We start from the raw sequence: 13061 nt of genomic DNA on the forward strand, positions 1-13061 counted from the left end.
TAACTTATCAAAAACAAGAATTGATTTCTCTTTCAAATATTTGTTCTTTATTTATTAAAGATTAATGACATATATGTGTAAGTTTTATTGATAGTATATATATTTTATAATAATTAATGACAAATACCTCTCTCTACTTTTGTGTATCAATGATTATTATCTTTTGGACTAAAAATAAAATGATATTGACATTCAAATTGACATAGAGAACATGAAGTAAATTCTAGGTTAAAATTGATGGTAAATCATCTTTCTTTAATTAACAACAAAGAAGAGAGAAATTTATTATTTTGTCATAAAATATTTTATATAGATTATTCATATTAGTGAGAAATATTTTTTTCTAAGTTTTTTTCCTACTTATAAATGATAAATATTTTTCACGTATTTTTTATTGTACCAATCAAAATATTTATCGAGTACTTTTTTATAAATAAGACAATTATACGGTTCATGTTTTGTTATATTAATTAGTGTCAAATATATTTTTTTAAATATCAATACCCTTTTTAGTTATGAAATATATAAATGTATAGTGTGTGTTTTTTTATTAAGAAAGCTTATATTTTTTTTATTATAATTATTTTCATTTTCATTTAAAATAATCTACAATATGAATCAACAAATTTATTTTTTATTATAATTAAATTTTAATTATAAATTACATACATACGTAACAATGCCTATAAATATAATAAAATTAAAATATGCTTAATCCTCATGCCTACAAATATGATTGAGACTTGCAATTCGAGATTGTGCAGGTGAATTAAGATTAAGGGTATGTTTGTTTTGAATATTTTTTTTAAATTGATTTTTATAGTGTTATATAATTTTGTGTAAAAATATTTTACAAAATATTTTTTTATAAAAGTTTCAATGAAAATTTAATTTGAATAGTTATTCTTAAAATGTAATTTTCGGTATTTCATTTATTTATGAAAAAAAATTGGATATCAAAATTTTAAAAAATCACTTAATTTTAAAGCTATTTCAAATAGATTTTCATAAAAATCATTTTTGAAATACAACTTTTTAAAAACAATTACGATTTTGATTAAGTTTTGGTCTTCAATAATATATGTTTATGTCATAGGATGTCAAAATTAGTATTTCATTTTAAAAAAATGACTATAAAAAACTAGTAATATTTTAAAAAAAGGTTTTATAAAATATAGTTTTAAAAGTACAAAGAAAAAATCTATCTTTTTTAAAATTGAAACAAACCGGCCTAAGTATCCTTAAGTATGTAGTGGAGTCATACTTGTCAAATGGTTATTTCCTAGATTGGTGATTTACTCTTGAAATTATATGACTATAAAAAACAAAAAACAGTAAATTTAATTAATTGGTTAAGAAGAAATATTTGTTTCGTATGAATTTTACATCACAATGTCAATTTTTAGTAACTCATTTTAAGAAAACAATGTTAAGAAAATGATTTTTTAATTATTGTATTAAAATTAAAAAATTTTAATTATAAAATATTTAAAATTTATAAATTTAAGTAATTTTACGATGACATACATTTGCAGAAAATAACGTGAAAACAAAAAGTGACGTAAAAAGAACTAAATTGAATAAAAATTAGACAATGATAATTTTATTGGGCTTAAAAAGGGAGAATTCACAGGAAAAAACTCGAATTAAGTGTGAGAATGTTGGACGGGTGCCCTAAGTAGAGCATGTAACACCCCAAATTCTACACAAAAATATCATGCGAGAAATCAGAGTATTTTAAAAACTATCAACAAGCATTTGAAATATCACATTTACTTCCTATAAACAACTCATAAACAGATACATAGCACTTTAATCTCAGAGAAGCACAAAACAACTTATAACAGCTCTTAGACAAACCAACTTCATTTTAATATGCAGCGCAATCATAACATTCGAATTTATAAACAAATCATCTTATTTAATCGGAAACAACTTCAAACATCATAGTACTTCTCATTATCCAATTTGGAACTCAACAACTAAAACATGAACAACATAGAAATAACAATATAGACAACCCCCGAGTGCTACGTATCAGAGCGACACACCAACCAGACACGATGAATCTACAAACTTCCACAGTTATACTTGAGTACCTGCCCATTTCCCATGGTAGGGGAAACATCAGCAGAAGGGGTGAGATATCAAACATTATAAAGGAAAGTATGATAATACATATAGCAAAGATAAAATCATACACAATTCACCACTTCTCAATATAAGCAATTTGCATCACAACAATAATGTTAACTATCAACTATAACAATGTATTCAAGTTTACAAGTATGTCATTCAAGCACATAATAACATATACTTCATAATCACAACGTAAATTAATACAACTATCAACAATGGCAAAACATGGTTCATATATTCCTCATATATACATATATCATTAATACATACATACATATATATATATATATATATATATATATATATATATATATATATATATATATATATATATATATATATTTGCATTCGCATCATATACGTTTCATTTACATATATCACCAAAATCATGTATCAAACATCACCAAATTTAATTATCACATCTCATGCACACATAACAATCACCTAATCACATAATTACATATATTCAAACATCACATAACTCCAATGTAACTCAATGCAAGACATGTGACTCTATGCATGTGGTACCCAATATGGACCCAAAGTTCCACCGCTTCCGATTCATATAGAATCTAGCCACGCTTCAGATCCGGACAAGACCAAAGCCACCAAATGTAAACATATAGTTTACCGCTTTCCGATTCACTCTAGAATCCAAGCCACGCTTGTGTTTCAAAGCAATTCCACCTATGTTTCAAGGCACACTATGATATGAATGTATGTACAATCTCACAAATATATGCAATTAAGATCATCTCTACCATCTTAACTTTCCACATATCACAATAATTCAACTCTATGAATTATCCACCAATTGTACACAACATTCACAACACACACACATCATTCACATATGAGAGGCCAATTAATCAATTACGATTCACACAATCCAATTAACACTAGTAATCATACTATCTCATGTTAATTCTCATTTTTGTCAATTATACATGAACACACATTTTCAACATCAAGCAATTAGTCATTAGAATTAATGCTAACCAACTAACCATAAAGAATCAATATCAAAACAACATCATTGGCATGCCAATATATATTTCTCAACATACATATTCAAGCCAAAACACAATTACAAACAATTTCTCAAAATACCGTAATTTACCGATAAACCGAATAATTGGTCCAAGTCCAAGTATATTCCAATCACATAGACTTATTGGAATCAATTCAACTAATAATTTAACTATCCAATTAATAATTAAACTATATTAATTTCAATTCAACTATTATATTTCTATTCCATTATTTTCCAATTCTATAACAAAACCCATTATTTCACTATCAATGGTTTACTCACAACAAACATAACAATCTAATACACATAGATTATCAATTGCACACAACTTATCACATTTATATCATCACATTCCAACAAATCATCAAATACCCAAAATTGCAACATAGAAGAATATGGATATCAAAGTATAGAATTAAACCCACTATAACATACTATCATACAACCCTTTAGCATGAAAGAACCCCACCCTTACCTTGGCAAATATGAACTCTTTCACCATAGCTCTAAGCTTTTCTCCAAAATAAATCCTTCAAACATAATTTGGAGACACACCTAAAAACCAGTTCGGAAATCAGCTTATCAGACGAACTTAAAATCCTCAAAATCAAAATCGCTCCGGTCAGAACTTACCTCTATGAGTCAGAAACGTTGTGTCAAAACCACGCGACGATCCAACGGTTGGATTGAGAGATACATCCATTTTGCTAAGGTGACTCAATGCTGAAACTTGCTGCAAAAATGAGGTTTCTTCTAGCTTTTCTCTTCCACCATTGTTCTCTTCCCTTTTGCCTCTTTTCTCTTCTTCCTATTTTTTCCCCCAAATGAAAAATAGTAACCTCTAAAACCCTAACCTTCTCTTACTATCTCACTTATGTCAATTGGGCTTAACCCACCAATCCATCCATTATGTTTCTATCACTTAGGCCCATTTAGTTATATCTCTCTAATAACTCAATTGAGTCAAATACAAACACTCACATAATTAAATACTTAAATAATTATTATATCACATAATAACTAAATAAATAAGTAATTATTAAAAACACCAAATAATATAATTACTAATATAATTAATAAAAATATTAATAAAAATCGGGATGTTACAACTCTCCCCCACTTAGAATATTTTCGTCCTCGAAAATACAATCGACACAACCATCTCATCACCAAAAATACACTTACTCTCTCCAGACTCACACGAACACAAAGGCATTCCACACCTTCGACCATACAAAGTTTCAAAATACAAGCTCTCAAAAGATCCTTAAGCTACTGAATCGTCTTCTCCGTTTGACCATCAGCTTGCGGATGATAAACAGAACTCAAACACAACTTAATAATCAAAGTACTCTATAAAACTTTCCAAAATCTAGAAGCAAACTTCGGATCTCTATCAGAAACAACACTCGACGAAATACCATGCCAACTCACATTCTTTTCAAAATACAACTTTGCAAGTCTCTCCATCGGATAATTCCTGCTTATCGGAATAGAGTGAGCAAAATTCGTCAATCCATCTACAATGACCCAAATTGCCTCACAATTAATCGATGTCCTCGAAAAACCCAAAACAAAATTCATAGAAATGCTATCCCACTTCCACTTAAGAATGGACAACGATTGCATCAAACCAGACGGTTTCTGATGTTCAATCTTTGACTTCTGACAAGTCAAACACGAATGCACAAATTCCGCAATATCCTTCTTTATATCGCGCCACCAAAATAACTTTCTCAAGTCTTGATACATCTTAGTAGCACCAGGATAATTACTCAACCACTTTGATGCCCTTCATCCCAAAAATTCTCTTTTTCAAATCCGAAACATCAGGAATACAAATTCAATCACGACATCTCATGACACCGTTCTCATCAATCCGAAAATTATCACCTTATCCTCGATCAATCAATGTCATCTTGTCAACCAATTTCAAATCTGATTTCTGACCTTCTCTAATCTCATCAAGAATACCACAAGTAAGCTTCAACATACCAAACTCAAATCTCAAAATTATTCCAACAATTCCAATTCTTGAATCATCAACATAGACATATGCAATTATTTCCTACTCAATTCATTTGCTACAAAGTTCGCTTTTCCCGGATGGTTATTCAAACCAAAATCATAGTCCTTCAAGAATTACAACCATATTCTTTTCCTCATTATCAACTCATGCTGATCAAACAACTACTTCAAACTCTTGTGTTCACTATATACCTCGAATCTCGATCCAAACAAGTAGTGCCTTCAAAGTTTCAAAACAAAAACAACGGCGGCCAACTCTAAATCTTGCGTCAGATAATTCCTCTCATGAATCTTAAGTTGCCTTGAAGCATAAGCTACAACTTGTCCTTTTTGCTTCAACACAAAGCCTTGCAAAACCTTCCTTCTTCTTAACCAACAAAAACAGATGCACCTCTAGACGACACACTCGAACGAATCAACCTCTCCTCAAACAAATCTTCAAGTTGACTCTTTAACTCTTTCAACATCATAAGCAGACATCCTATATGGAGCCCTCGATACAAGACTAGTTCCAGGAACTAAATCGATCGAAAACTCAACTTTTCTTTCTGACGGTAAATCACTTACATCTTCAGGAAACACTTATGCAAATGCGCCAACTATCGATAATCCCCCAATCGTTATTTCCTCATGAACATCCAAAGTTGCAAACAACCTAAACAACATCGCACCATCTTGCACAGACTTATTCACTTCCAATATTATCAAGCTGGTAAGACAAGTCTATCTCATTCCAATACGATTCCGTCTACTATCAACAAGAGATTAAGGGTGATCAGTTCCTCAATTTGTCAATAGATAGCCGACAACCATAATGGTAGCGTAAACCATCGTTACTTAACTGCAATAGAATCCTTTACGTCACCAAAAATACCATACTTCATTAACTCCCAAAATCATCTGAACATGCTAACACACACCTTGTGATAACATTAGAACATAATTCCTTTACACCACTATCAACACTTTTTATTCTTGGAATCATACTCGTCCCTTCACATTTCTAACTCCGACTTGAACGTTCCAACACCTTCGACAACTTTTCCAATCTCTTGCCAAGGATCCCTTGACAAGGTCTACCGTAATCCGTCGCTTAATCATTATTCTTAAGTCAACATCCTACGCAACGGTTACTTAAATTGATAACTTCACAGTCCACTAATAATGCTGAATATGGCAACTTCCTAAATTCCATCTTATAACAATTATCCTTATTCCAAGATGATCCGACTTGTTAAACAAACAAAATCTTAAATCCATGTTACCTTCGAATTCGGAACCAACAAACTTCTACATTGATTGTTCTGTCTCCTTAAGCAATATATTACACCAATAACTTACAACTGAAACATATCCGAGAAGCACAGCTTCTCCCCTACTTCGCTTAAACTAACCCTGCAACAAAACGAACAAGTAACAACAGTGTTTCACACACATGTCGCGTACTAAGGAATAAAACACTGACAGCATTCAACTATCACACAACTCAACTGACTCGACAACTTGGCCGGACGGACCGACCTGCTCTGATACCACTAATGTAACACCCCAAATTCTACCCAAAAATATCATGCGAGAAATCAGAGTATTTTAAAAACTATCAACAAGCATTTGGGATATCACATTTACTTCCTATAAACAACTCATAAACAGATACATAGCACTTTAATCTCAGAGAAGCACAAAACAACTTATAACAGCTCTTAGACAAACCAACTTCATTTTAATATGCAGCGGAATCATAACATTCGAATTTATAAACAAATCATCTTATTTAATTGGAAACAACTTCAAACATCATAGTACTTCTCATTATCCAATTTGGAACTCAACAACTAAAACATGAACAACATAGAAATAACAATATAGACAACCCCCGAGTGCTACGTATCAGAGCGACACACCAACCAGACACGATGAATCTACAAACTTCCACAGTTATACTTGAGTACCTGCCCATTTCCCATGGTAGGGGAAACATCAGCAGAAGGGGTGAGATGTCAAACATTATAAAGGAAAGTATGATAATACATATAGCAAAGATAAAATCATACACAATTCACCACTTCTCAATATAAGCAATTTGCATCACAACAATAATGTTAACTATCAACTATAACAATGTATTCAAGTTTACAAGTATGTCATTCAAGCACATAATAACATATACTTCATAATCACAACGTAAATTAATACAACTATCAACAATGGCAAAACATGGTTCATATATTCCACATATATATACATATATCATTAATACATATATATATATATATATATATATATATATATATATATATATATTTGCATTCGCATCATATACGTTTCATTTACATATATCACCAAAATCATGTATCAAACATCACCAAATTTAATTATCACATCTCATGCACACATAACAATCACCTAATCACATAATTACATATATTCAAACATCACATAACTCCAATGTAACTCAATGCAAGACATGTGACTCTATGCATGTGGTACCCAATATGGACCCAAAGTTCCACCGCTTCCGATTCATATAGAATCTAGCCACGCTTCAGATCCGGACAAGACCAAAGCCACCAAATGTAAACATATAGTTTACCGCTTTCCGATTCACTCTAGAATCCAAGCCACGCTTGTGTTTCAAAGCAATTCCACCTATGTTTCAAGGCACACTATGATATGAATGTATGTACAATCTCACAAATATATGCAATTAAGATCATCTCTACCATCTTAACTTTCCACATATCACAATAATTCAACTCTATGAATTATCCACCAATTGTACACAACATTCACAACACACACACATCATTCACATATGAGAGGCCAATTAATCAATTACGATTCACACAATCCAATTAACACTAGTAATCATACTATCTCATGTTAATTCTCATTTTTGTCAATTATACATGAACACACATTTTCAACATCAAGCAATTAGTCATTAGAATTAATGCTAACCAACTAACCATAAAGAATCAATATCAAAACAACATCATTGGCATGACAATATATATTTCTCAACATACATATTCAAGCCAAAACACAATTACAAACAATTTCTCAAAATACCGTAATTTACCGATAAACCGAATAATTGGTCCAAGTCCAAGTATATTCCAATCACATAGACTTATTGGAATCAATTTAACTAATAATTTAACTATCCAATTAATAATTAAACTATATTAATTTCAATTCAACTATTATATTTCTATTCCATTATTTTCCAATTCTATAACAAAACCCATTATTTCACTATCAATGGTTTACTCACAACAAACATAACAATCTAATACACATAGATTATCAATTGCACACAACTTATCACATTTATATCATCACATTCCAACAAATCATCAAATACCCAAAATTGCAACATAGAAGAATATGGATATCAAAGTATAGAATTAAACCCACTATAACATACTATCATACAACCCTTTAGCATGAAAGAACCCCACCCTTACCTTGGCAAATATGAACTCTTTCACCATAGCTCTAAGCTTTTCTCCAAAATAAATCCTTCAAACATAATTTGGAGACACACCTAAAAACCAGTTCGGAAATCAGCTTATCAGACGAACTTAAAATCCTCAAAATCAAAATCGCTCCGGTCAGAACTTACCTCTATGAGTCAGAAACGTTGTGTCAAAACCACGCGACGATCCAACGGTTGGATTGAGAGATACATCCATTTTGCTAAGGTGACTCAATGCTGAAACTTGCTGCAAAAATGAGGTTTCTTCTAGCTTTTCTCTTCCACCATTGTTCTCTTCCCTTTTGCCTCTTTTCTCTTCTTCCTATTTTTTCCCCCAAATGAAAAATAGTAACCTCTAAAACCCTAACCTTCTCTTACTATCTCACTTATGTCAATTGGGCTTAACCCACCAATCCATCCATTATGTTTCTATCACTTAGGCCCATTTAGTTATATCTCTCTAATAACTCAATTGAGTCAAATACAAACACTCACATAATTAAATACTTAAATAATTATTATATCACATAATAACTAAATAAATAAGTAATTATTAAAAACACCAAATAATATAATTACTAATATAATTAATAAAAATATTAATAAAAATCGGGATGTTACAGAGCATGTTTCCCCAAAGAGCACAATAGTGGGGCTTGTGTCTCCCCAAACTAAAATCCATGAATGGTCTCATTTATCACACATGGTTTGCAAGGTGAGAGAGAATGAGTTCTTCTATACTTCCATGTTTCAGATCATGGAGTTGGAATAAATTCCTTTTTAGTCTATGCCCTATGAGTCTTCTATAAATACCCCAATTTCTAAATTTAGAAGGGCGTCCACAAATTTCAATGAAAATACAAGATCTTTCCCCCAAGTAAGCAGGTTCTCTCTCTCTCTCTCTCTCTCTCTCTCTCTCTCTCTCTCTCTCTCAACTATTGTACTTTAGCAAATACAATTGGCACCCACGCAGAGCCATGGTAAAATTAACATAGGTCATACCTACATTCCCGTCAAAGATCGTCTTAATTGTCGTCCTTAAGATGATACAAACACGAGGTATCACATTAATCGATAGCAATTTCGACAACAACCACTGTGTCATAGTAGAAATGCAATGGTTCTGGAAGAATTGCGCTGTCACAATCAAACGTTGGAAAACAACGTCGTCAACCTTTAAAATCGACATCACGAGGTCGGACTCCTTGAGGAAATCGAAGTCCTCGACCCCTAGCTTCTTTCTAACAAATTTTTATGTGTATGTGTGTGGGGGTGTCAAAAAACCCCCTCACTGACAAAGTTTGATAGGATGAATGACCTTAAAGAGCATGCTGCCTTCATCAATACTTAGATAGCTATCATTGTCTCTAGTGACTAAGATCATGTCGCCTTCATCAATACTTAGATAGCTATCATTGTCTCCAGCGACTCTTGAAGTACAAGTTACTCACTAGCACCTCTAAGTATGTCGTATTGAGGAGGTATAATGTTACCACGTTTGTCAGTTACTAGTTGCCATGATTTGGTGAAATAATTAATCCACCAGTTCTCGTCAAGCAAGCACATAAGTGTATCAAACATGAACTTGTTCAACATCCTTCAAGGGTCCTCCGAGTCATTGAGGGAGTATTTATCTCATTTTAATAAGGCAAACATCAAATTCCTACCTATTTTTTTTGCAAGAATACATTTTTTTGCGATAATACAATCAAGTATTTATCTTCCTTTCACAAAAGCAGATTGAAACACGCCTATTACCTTGTTAATATACTACAAGAAAAATTGAACTTTGTAATACATTAATTGTGATGGTTGCAAAAAAACTACTCTCAATTTTAATTAACGACGGTTTCCCTAAACCGTCGCAGATAATTTATAATTTATGTAATGATTAATTAATGAAATATAATTTTTTTTGTAATTTTTGTATTTAAACTGCTATTTTTTAATGTTAAATATTTTTAAAATTGATAATTTTAAGTAATTATGTAATGACATAGATTTGTAAGAAATAATGGGACTTGGATCCTCTCCTTCATTTTTCTCTCCTTTTCTCTCCATCCTCTCTATCTCTCTCTCTTAATTTCACTCTCACTCATCATTAAAAAAATAATATATAATCAAGAGAGAGAATGAAATTAAGAGAGAGATAGAGAGAATTGAGAGGGAAAAAGAGAAAAAAGAAGGAGAAGATCCAAAGTGAAAATAACGTGAAAGCAAAAAAAGTGACATAAAAAAGAATAAAATTAAATAAAAATATGTAAAAACAAAATATAGAGTCTTGGCAATAAAAAAATTATATGGGGTTGTTATGGTCTTTATGGTGGTCAGACCTGACCCAATATGCATAGAAGCATAAAATAAGTTTTATGGTGATGTTAATTAAATAAATGACTTAAATGCATTTTTAATCTTTTAATTTGAAGAATTTTAACTTTCAATCCTTCCATTTTAAAAAATAGTATTTTGATCTCTCAACTTTACTTTTTTAAAAATTTTGTTGGCCCCCTCCAATTTTACAAACGTATGATAGTGATGATTAGGAAAAAAATATTTTTAATGAGTTGATAATGATGACTAAGATAGTAATTTATTATTTAATATTTTTATTTAATAAATAAATTTATTTAATTAAATTTTTTATTTAATATTTTTTGAGATGATTTAATTCAAAATTTAAAAGAATCTTGTTGGGCTTAAGGCCTAAATTTGTGTAAGTTCTCTCCGGCCCACAAGTTGACAATATATGTATGATTGATGTAAAAACTTATGGGGCCGGAGAAAATATATGACAAAGGGACATGACAAAAATATGAATTCTTGTCCCTCATTAAATCATGAGACAATTTTTCGTCCCAAACATAAATTATTAAAAAAATCAAAATAATATTTTTAATCTCTCTATTAAATCGTCCAGAACATCGACCATCATTGTTAGGAGTGTTAAAACAGGTTCGGTCCGCTGGACATGCCTGTTTTGCCCGCGCTTTTTTTGCGGGTCGGACCAAGGTTTTATGCTCGTACCCTGTAATATGTCTCCCATGTTTTTTTGCGAGCATGACCATTAACATACAAATTTGTAATTTTTAGGCTTAAAAATTGCGATGTTTACAGGCCCGCCCCACACCGCACTCATTTTTTTGCAGGCCGGACCTAAACGGAGCGGACATGTCCGTTTGCCACCCATAATTACAATACAATGCAAAAGTTGTCTTATATTATTTTGTACAGTCTAGTACTATTTTGTGCAATACTTCTTATTTTACAAATCAAACGCAACCTTAAGATGACTAGTTTGAAAAACACAGTAAGACTTGTTTCCTCAATCTCTTTGGTTGAAACTTTCCACTTGTTGTCACACAGCTGAAACTTGTTGGTATTATTAGCATGTTCAATCGATTGACGAACCAAGTACTGTCACTATGGTTTTCAACTAGTGAAAGCAATTCCAGCTTGTAATGACTTTGTTTATTATCTCTCATTCCCCATGGTATCATAACAGAATAGGAGTCATGGAAATATTTTTGCATGCTATTTGGTTAACTGCATTTTCAAAACGATGAAGTTTAGCATGATCTCATCAAAAGTAATTTCTCTGTCAAACATATCTCTAAGAACTGTAGAAGAACTCTGTCATTAATCACCATATAAAGAGTACCACTATGCAGAAATTAAAGTACCATATTATTTTCTCTGACAAAAATTTTAGTCTTTATATAGATTTAAAAAACACAATATTATAATGAGAATTTGTATAGGCTGGTGGATCTTATAAAGATTTGAGCCTTAATCTTTTAAAATTTGTATTAAATAAGATAATTTTTCATCTCACCCTCATTCATTATTTTAGGTCCTTTGCGAGATTTTAAAAATGTCTCATATTTTTAGATTTGCATCTCTAGACGCATCAAATTTTATTTTTTTGAAAATAAACTCGGAGGTGCATAGACGCACAAAATTCCATTTAAAAATAAATAAATTAAGAGATGCATCTTCGAACATATTTTTTTTAAATAGAAAAAGCTAGTTCGGAGATGTATCTCCGAACTAGATGAACATATTTAAAGGTCGCGTCATACCTTACCTCTTTTCCTTCTTCTTTTTTTTTTTAGAAAAACAAAAGTTTCTCTCTACCTCTCAATCCATATCTAGTATACATTCAAAATTAATTTTTGAAGCTACATTCACATGTTTCTTACCATTCCCAACTTCTTCTACCTACTGCATTCAACTTCAGAGCACTCTACATCTTCACCAACACATTTAAGAGTAAGTTTCTCATTTAGCTCATTTTGATTTTTGATTAATGTATAAGCTCAAATAGGTTAGCTTTAATGCATTAGATTGCTCAAATAGATTAGTGTACATGTTTGGAGACTC

General features: G+C 31.3%; 2 long non-coding RNA genes across 2 annotated transcripts; both read right to left on the minus strand.

Annotated features, from left to right (window-relative positions):
• Positions 1-1937: 1937 nt before the first annotated feature.
• LOC131657402 (uncharacterized) lies at positions 1938-3958 on the minus strand. The gene is made up of 3 exons (XR_009300640.1): positions 3806-3958; positions 3648-3727; positions 1938-2099 (listed from the first exon to the last, which is right to left on the minus strand). It is a non-coding gene; the product is annotated as an uncharacterized LOC131657402 (long non-coding RNA).
• Positions 3959-6685: 2727 nt separating this feature from the next.
• LOC131657403 (uncharacterized) lies at positions 6686-8981 on the minus strand. Its single transcript, XR_009300641.1, has 3 exons — positions 8829-8981; positions 8671-8750; positions 6686-7152 (listed from the first exon to the last, which is right to left on the minus strand). It is a non-coding gene; the product is annotated as an uncharacterized LOC131657403 (long non-coding RNA).
• Between the last annotated feature and the right edge of the window lie 4080 nt (positions 8982-13061).

This window comes from Vicia villosa, linkage group LG3 (genome assembly GCF_029867415.1).
Source record: "Vicia villosa cultivar HV-30 ecotype Madison, WI linkage group LG3, Vvil1.0, whole genome shotgun sequence".
NCBI classification, from domain to species: Eukaryota; Viridiplantae; Streptophyta; class Magnoliopsida; order Fabales; family Fabaceae; genus Vicia; species Vicia villosa.